General features: G+C 50.1%; 1 pseudogene; it reads right to left on the bottom strand.

Annotated features, from left to right (window-relative positions):
- Positions 1-1,195: 1,195 nt before the first annotated feature.
- On the bottom strand, positions 1,196-2,417 carry LOC114213344 (dnaJ homolog subfamily A member 1-like; annotated as a pseudogene).
- Positions 2,418-6,372: the final 3,955 nt, after the last annotated feature.

Raw genomic sequence — 6,372 nt, 5'->3', positions numbered from 1 at the left:
AACTCTAAAATGCAGGAACTTGACCGTGTCCACCTGGCTAGCACCTCCAGCTAAGGCGAGTTGTACACATCGGAGGGAGGTAGGGCCAGAGCAGGGCTGCTATGTCATTTGGGGAGCCCCAGTGCAAAATAACAGTGCCGGACTCCTCATTCCAACAGCAGAAAAAAGCTTTGCCCTTTTTTCTATGATCTCTCTCTCAACCTGGTTTTTTTTGTTTTCTTTTTGCTATTTAATTAGTATACTCCTTTGGATAGGAGGTGGGGAGATCTGTGCAGACCTCACTGGGAACACAACCCCCCACTCCAACATGCCTGGGAGCCCCACCCTGGGACTGTGTGTGTGTGTGTGTGTGTGTGTGTGTGTGTGTATGCACATGTGTGTTGAGGGGGATGCTCCAAGTCAGCTGGACCAGGCCCCGCTGGGGGCAGAAGGTGTCCGTGGTCTCTCAGTAGGAGCAGAGAAGGGGATCTGGGTGCCCCCGGGACACCAGGGGATAGGGAAGTGGGCAGCTGTGACCCCATGTGAAGCTTTAAGCCCCTGACACATGCTCCATCATCCCCATGGAACTTCACTTACAAACCACAAGGTCAAGTATAAAATTAGTAAGTTCAAGGCCATGATTTCAGAGCATTAAACCCCATCTGTGGGTCCCCTCTGAGTACAGGGCCTTGTACATCTCACCGCTACATGACCAAGTAGCAGAGGTGTGATGGCCCTAGGGGTGACAGGCTCAGGTCGGGTGGGGATGCAAGTTTAAAGTGTTCACCTTTCTTCCCTACAGCCTTTGGCTACAGCCTTTCCTGGGGGATCTCCATCTCCTGCCCATCGTGACCCAGGGGATGACAGATTTGGTGCGGACTCTGTCCCAACAGGTGTTTGGAAGAGGTGAATAATACAGTTTCTTGAAGCTGATCTCCCCTTAGAAGGCACACTCTTCTGGGATGTGGGGAAGGGGTTGCAAACTGCCCCTTCCCACCCTCTGAATCTTTCACTCTGTACATATACGCTTTGCCATTCAGGACGGCATCTTTTTTTTTTTTTTTTGAGCTTTTATATTTGAGTTTATTCTTCATTTAAAACACTACTATAGTTGAATATTAAAACAAAAATAATAGCAAGTAGTGAGCTATGATTATAGTCCTTCACTCATTCACTACTGCATATGAAATGCCAGCAGTGTTATTCACTGGCCCCATTAAGAGGTCTGACACCGAACACCATGCCTGGGACGATGTTCATCATCCTCATAGGCTTCCCCATTGTAATGGCGCCATCTTTCCTGATCTGGATCAAAGTCCACCAGTTCTACCTGGTCCATTTCATCAGTCTCTTCTACTTCCTTCCTCTCAGGTAGGAGTTTTTCCAGCAAAGAAAGTTTATCAGGAGAGAGAAAGCCATTCTCAGGAAAGTTTACCTTAAATTCAATGATTAGGCGACCCTTCTCATATGGTCTACGATAAATTGGCATGCCTTCATTTAGCACACACTTGATATCTCCATGCTTGACAATTTGACCTGGGTGAGAGGTGATGACGATGGTTCGGTTGTCAAGAGTAGATATTGGCTTTTGAAAGCCACACAGTGCTTCAACCAGCTGTATGTCCATACACATGAAGAGGTCTGCTCCTCGCCGAGTAAAAACAGCGTGGTCCTTCTGATCTAAAACAATGATAATATCTCCCGGTTCCAGTCCTGGTTCTTGGTCTCCTTCACCATGGAATGTTGTCTTCTGGCCATCCCTCATGCCTTTACCAATATGAACTTCTAGAATCTTCTTCTCTCGGACTATCTTCCTCCCATTGCAGCTTTTACCTCTGTCTTTGGGACTGATCCGTCCCCCATGGCCCTGGCACTCCATGCACACAGACGGAATTTGCTGAACCATTCCAGGTCCTATCTGATGAATTCTTATTTGCATTCCAGTACCTCGGCAATTGGGACAACATTCGACTGCTCCTTTCTTACCACCTCGGCCTTCACATTTATCACAAATCACATTCTTTTGCAGAGCTAGTTTTGGTGTTGCACCATTATATAAATCTTCTAAGGTGACTGAGAGCTGATGCACAACATTTTTACCTCTCCTTTCTCTCTGCATCCTTCCTCCTCCTCCAAAAAACATACCAAAGATGTCCATGGGGGAGCCAAAACCACCACCAGCTCCACCTTCTTCAATTGCCTGTTCTCCTTTGTCATATGATTCCCTTTTCTTTGCATCAGAGAGTACTCCGTAAGCTTGAGAAATCTGTTTAAACTTCTCTCCTTCATTTGGTTTCTTATCAGGGTGGTACTTCAAGGCCAGTTTCCTGTAGGCCTTTTTCAATTCCTCTTGGGTGGCATTGGGTTTGACCCCCCAAAACATCATAGTAAGTGGTTTCTTTCACCATTTTCTACAGCCGGTGAGAGGGCCGAGGCCGGTGTGGGGGAGCGGGAAGGAGCGCGTTGCTGGGCGCAGCTCGGGCAGCCGCCGCTCCTCCGCGTCTCACCGAGCGTTCTGGAAAGTTCCCCAGGACGGCATCTTTGATGGCAGACTTTCCGTTCTGTACCTTCTGAGTCTCAGCTGGACTCTGACTTCCCTTGCTCTTTGCTGGGCTCAGTCGGTGCTTAACACTCGGTTCTGGTAGAGCTGTGGGATTTAACCCTGAGACTCCCTGGAGCAAGACTCAAGGCCACGAAGCCCTAGGAGGGAGAACCCCACATCGAAAAGCACCACCTGATAATAAGTGTTCCCCAGGGAGGGAATCTTGGCATCTATTTATTTGCCAAGCATCGTGATGTGTGTGCCAGGCACCGTTGTGGGCCCTTCACAAAATTAGGGCGTTATTATGTCCTGAGATGGGTGCTGTTATTATTTCTAAGTCTTCAGATGCAGAGAGCCAAACCAGAGAGGCTAAATAACGGGCTCCGACTGACAACCAGAAAATGGGGAGCTGGAAGCCATCCCCGGTCTGTCCAGCTCCAAGCGTTTGGCCTCTGGCCTCCATGTCACTGCCTCGTATCCACCCACCGAGGTGGGTGATACAGAAGGGCTGTCTGTTTATCCGCGTAGCAGCCACACGGACAAAAAGCACTGAGTCACGGAGCGGACAGTTTCCGAGATCGTGAGTTTAGGAGACTGCACGATGGGAAGGGCTATGGCTCCCACCCGCCTCCTTCCTGGCCTCTCATCACTAGTCTTTGTTTGGTGGCATCTCAAGGATTCTTCAGAGCTGGTGTTGCACTTCTTTGCCTTTGGTGGAGGTGAGGTTCTTATTCACAACCTTGGGAAATCTGAGTTTTCTCTCTTCCAGGTGGGTAAATGTGTTGTTTGGAAATAGAAGTTTGTAAACAGAGCCTGGGAGGCGTCCACAACTCAGCACTGCTTCTGGCTATTGGCCTTGGAACAGTGACTGCCGACGGGCTGGCAGGATGCAGATGGGGTGCATGGGGACTGTGGCTCAGAGGAGGCCCCTGAAAAGCCCAGAGCCTCTGCAGTGCAAGCTGACGACTGGTCCTGTCTCACGGCTCATTAGCCCTGTGGCCAGGTGCCCGGAGGTGGGTGGGAAGGAACAGGTGGCTACTCTCAGGAACATCATAAAACCCCTGCAAAGCATGTGCTTTGTTTCCAGGGACAGTTGCCAAATTCTTGCCCTTGAAATAATTTTCTAGGTCCTTCTACTAGAAAAAAGTTTCACTTGGAGAATGAGGGAGGGAGGAAATATGGAGACCGGGAAGGAATAGCCAAGTTAGAATAAAGCTCCAATTTCTCCGAAAAGAAGAGAGGAATCATATTACCGGAACCTGTTCTAAGGATAGATACCCCCCCCACACACCTGACACACACCCCCAATTCTGCAAAGCAAATAGTCAGAACCGTGACTGAATTCAGGGAGTTTGGTCAGGCACATCGAGATAGTTGGAGTTAAATGAATGCAAGGTAGACCGAGGAGGGCCCCTTACTCCAGCTTTAAGACAACTGTACTATGTTTACTGGGTTCGGCCCCACACGCCCAGGGCCACAGCAGCCCCCGGACGCAGGGACACGCCGCCCGTGGTCTTGGCAGCTCACGATAACTGCGCTTTCCACCAGCCTGTCCTCGTTAACACTGCTGGGGCTCCGCGGTTAATCTGTCGAAAGCCAGGGCAACACTGAGTCACCCACCTCCTTTTCAACCAAGGCATACTTCTGGGAATGTGAAGAACACTCCAGCGACGTGACATTCCTTAGCTTGTAGTAGTAGGCAACTCCCCACTTCCTTTCTAGACGCATTGCATCATCTTTCTCAACAGGAAGAAACAGATTTACTTGAAACTACATGCCTCTGGGAAAGAAAGGCTGGAGTGCTGAGCCCCACCCTGCCCTTTGTAGGTCGGCTCTTATCCTGCCCCAGAGGGCGAGTGGGCAAGCCTCCTTACGACTGCTCTCTTGCCTCGCCGGGATCAGAAAGACAGACGTGATGTACGTTCCATGCTCACCCCACAAGCATGAAACCCCGCACTAAGACAGCCACTGCACGCAGGCGTCACAGAGCACGTGTGCGGGGCGTCTATGGACACAAAAGCTCCCGTGGGGGGCGATGCGGTCTTGGCCATTCTTTGTCCTTTTCATCTCAGAGTAAGTCACAGGACAGGTAAATGATCTCTGTAAAACCTTTGGCCTGTGGGTAAACTTTTGTGCATCTAAATCCCAGAGGAATGTTATTTATTAACAGTGCAGTTAACAAACAAATATTGAGGGTTTGTGGAGGGAGCTCCGGTGAGGCAGGGGTGGTGGATGCAGAGGTGAACAATAAGGGCATCTGCTGTCAAGAAGGGCCCAGTGTCGCCCTCCACGTCACGCAGGGAAGGGCACACGACGTGTGGGGCTGCGGGCAGGGGAGTAGAATGCTCCAGGAGGCTGGTCAGAGAAGACCGATTCCAGGAGGCATGTTTGAGCCAGGCTGGGGATGCTGGGGGACGCGGTGTTGGCCCAGCGGTGGGACCATCACAGAGAGGTGGGAAAGTGAGAAGACAGACAGATGGAAGGCTGATGCAGAGACGGAGAGCTGGACACCAGGCTGGGTGGGGTGCGGGCAGAGGAGTGCCCAGGCTGGAAGCAGACACGGGGTGGCGGAAACCGTGCTAGGACAATTCAGGCTTTAGTTTGCTGGTGACTGTGAGCCATGGTGAGTCTTGAGCGGAGTGACACACTCCACACATAACATGGAGAGGTCGTCCTGGTGGCGACCAGTGAAATTCCGCCTGGGAAAGGCTGAAGGTGGGTATGGGTTTGGAGGCCATATCAGGGCTGTAAGTGGGCTGGAGCTGCGCCTGATCCATAGGGAAGGCCAGAGAACATCAGAGGGTGATAAGGATGATAATGATGCTCCTCCCCCTTTGGAGAGGCTAAGCACCTGCTATTTTACTTTACCTATCAGGTCGACTATCACCCCATCTTCCAGATGAAGAAGCTGAGGCTCCCAAGAGGGAAGCAGTATGGGAGCAACAGTGCCATGAGTTCAACCCAGGTCTTTCTGACTCCAGTCATACCCAGCATAGTGGAATGACGGAGTCGAAACCCAGTAAACTGTGGGAGGAGGAGAGGATGTTCCGGTGGTTTCTGCCTGGGCACCACGGAGGACAGATGGCAGTGGGTAAGTCGGGGACAGGCAAGTGGGAGGAGGACCTTGGAACTAGTTTGGCTGGGAACCAAAGGAAAACTTGACACCAGCAAAATACCATGGGTGGTGTTGACCATCTGTAATTGGAGCTACTGGGCCAAGGTTTATGTCAAAGATCAGAGCTAGAAGTGTCCACGTGGTACAAAGGGAAGATGTTTGTACGTATAAGCAGGGTAGGAAAGCAAGGTGCAAACAGAATTATAGGAGCATGGCTTGAGAGTTTAGAACATGCCAGGCGCTGGGCCAGATGCTTGTCATGCATCCTTATGACCACCTGTGCATGCTCCCACTGCTATCTTTTCTTTCCAGGTGAGTAACAGAAGCCTGGGGACATAAGTAGCTCACCTAAGGCCACACAGACAGTAATAGTGACCTTGTACCTCCAGCCAAAGTCAGCTTCCCAAGGGCATCTATTAGACAAATACAGGACGGATTCGCCCAAGAGGGGTTACAAAGTTGTATCCCGGGATTCTAGGCTCCTTACATCTCTCTAGTTGCTTATCTGTATTCTGTCTATAGTGAATATGCACTATTTTTGTGATAGGAAAAAAAGTTTTAATAAAGCAAAGAAATAGAGGTGTAAATTGGTAGGCTTTTTGGAAGACAATTTGCGGACCTGCATCAAAAGCTGAACATTTGGCGTATTTTTTGGACCTGACAATTCCATTTTTAGGAGATAATCAAAGAAGCAGGGGAAGACTTCTGTATAAAGATGTTGAAAGCAGGAGATTAG

The sequence above is a fragment of the Eumetopias jubatus genome, unplaced genomic scaffold, assembly GCF_037043125.1.
Source record: "Eumetopias jubatus isolate StellerSeaLion01/CBP00866 unplaced genomic scaffold, mEumJub1_p1.0 scaffold_4, whole genome shotgun sequence".
In the NCBI taxonomy this organism is placed as follows: domain Eukaryota; kingdom Metazoa; phylum Chordata; class Mammalia; order Carnivora; family Otariidae; genus Eumetopias; species Eumetopias jubatus.
This window is presented reverse-complemented; position numbering and strand designations above follow the sequence as displayed.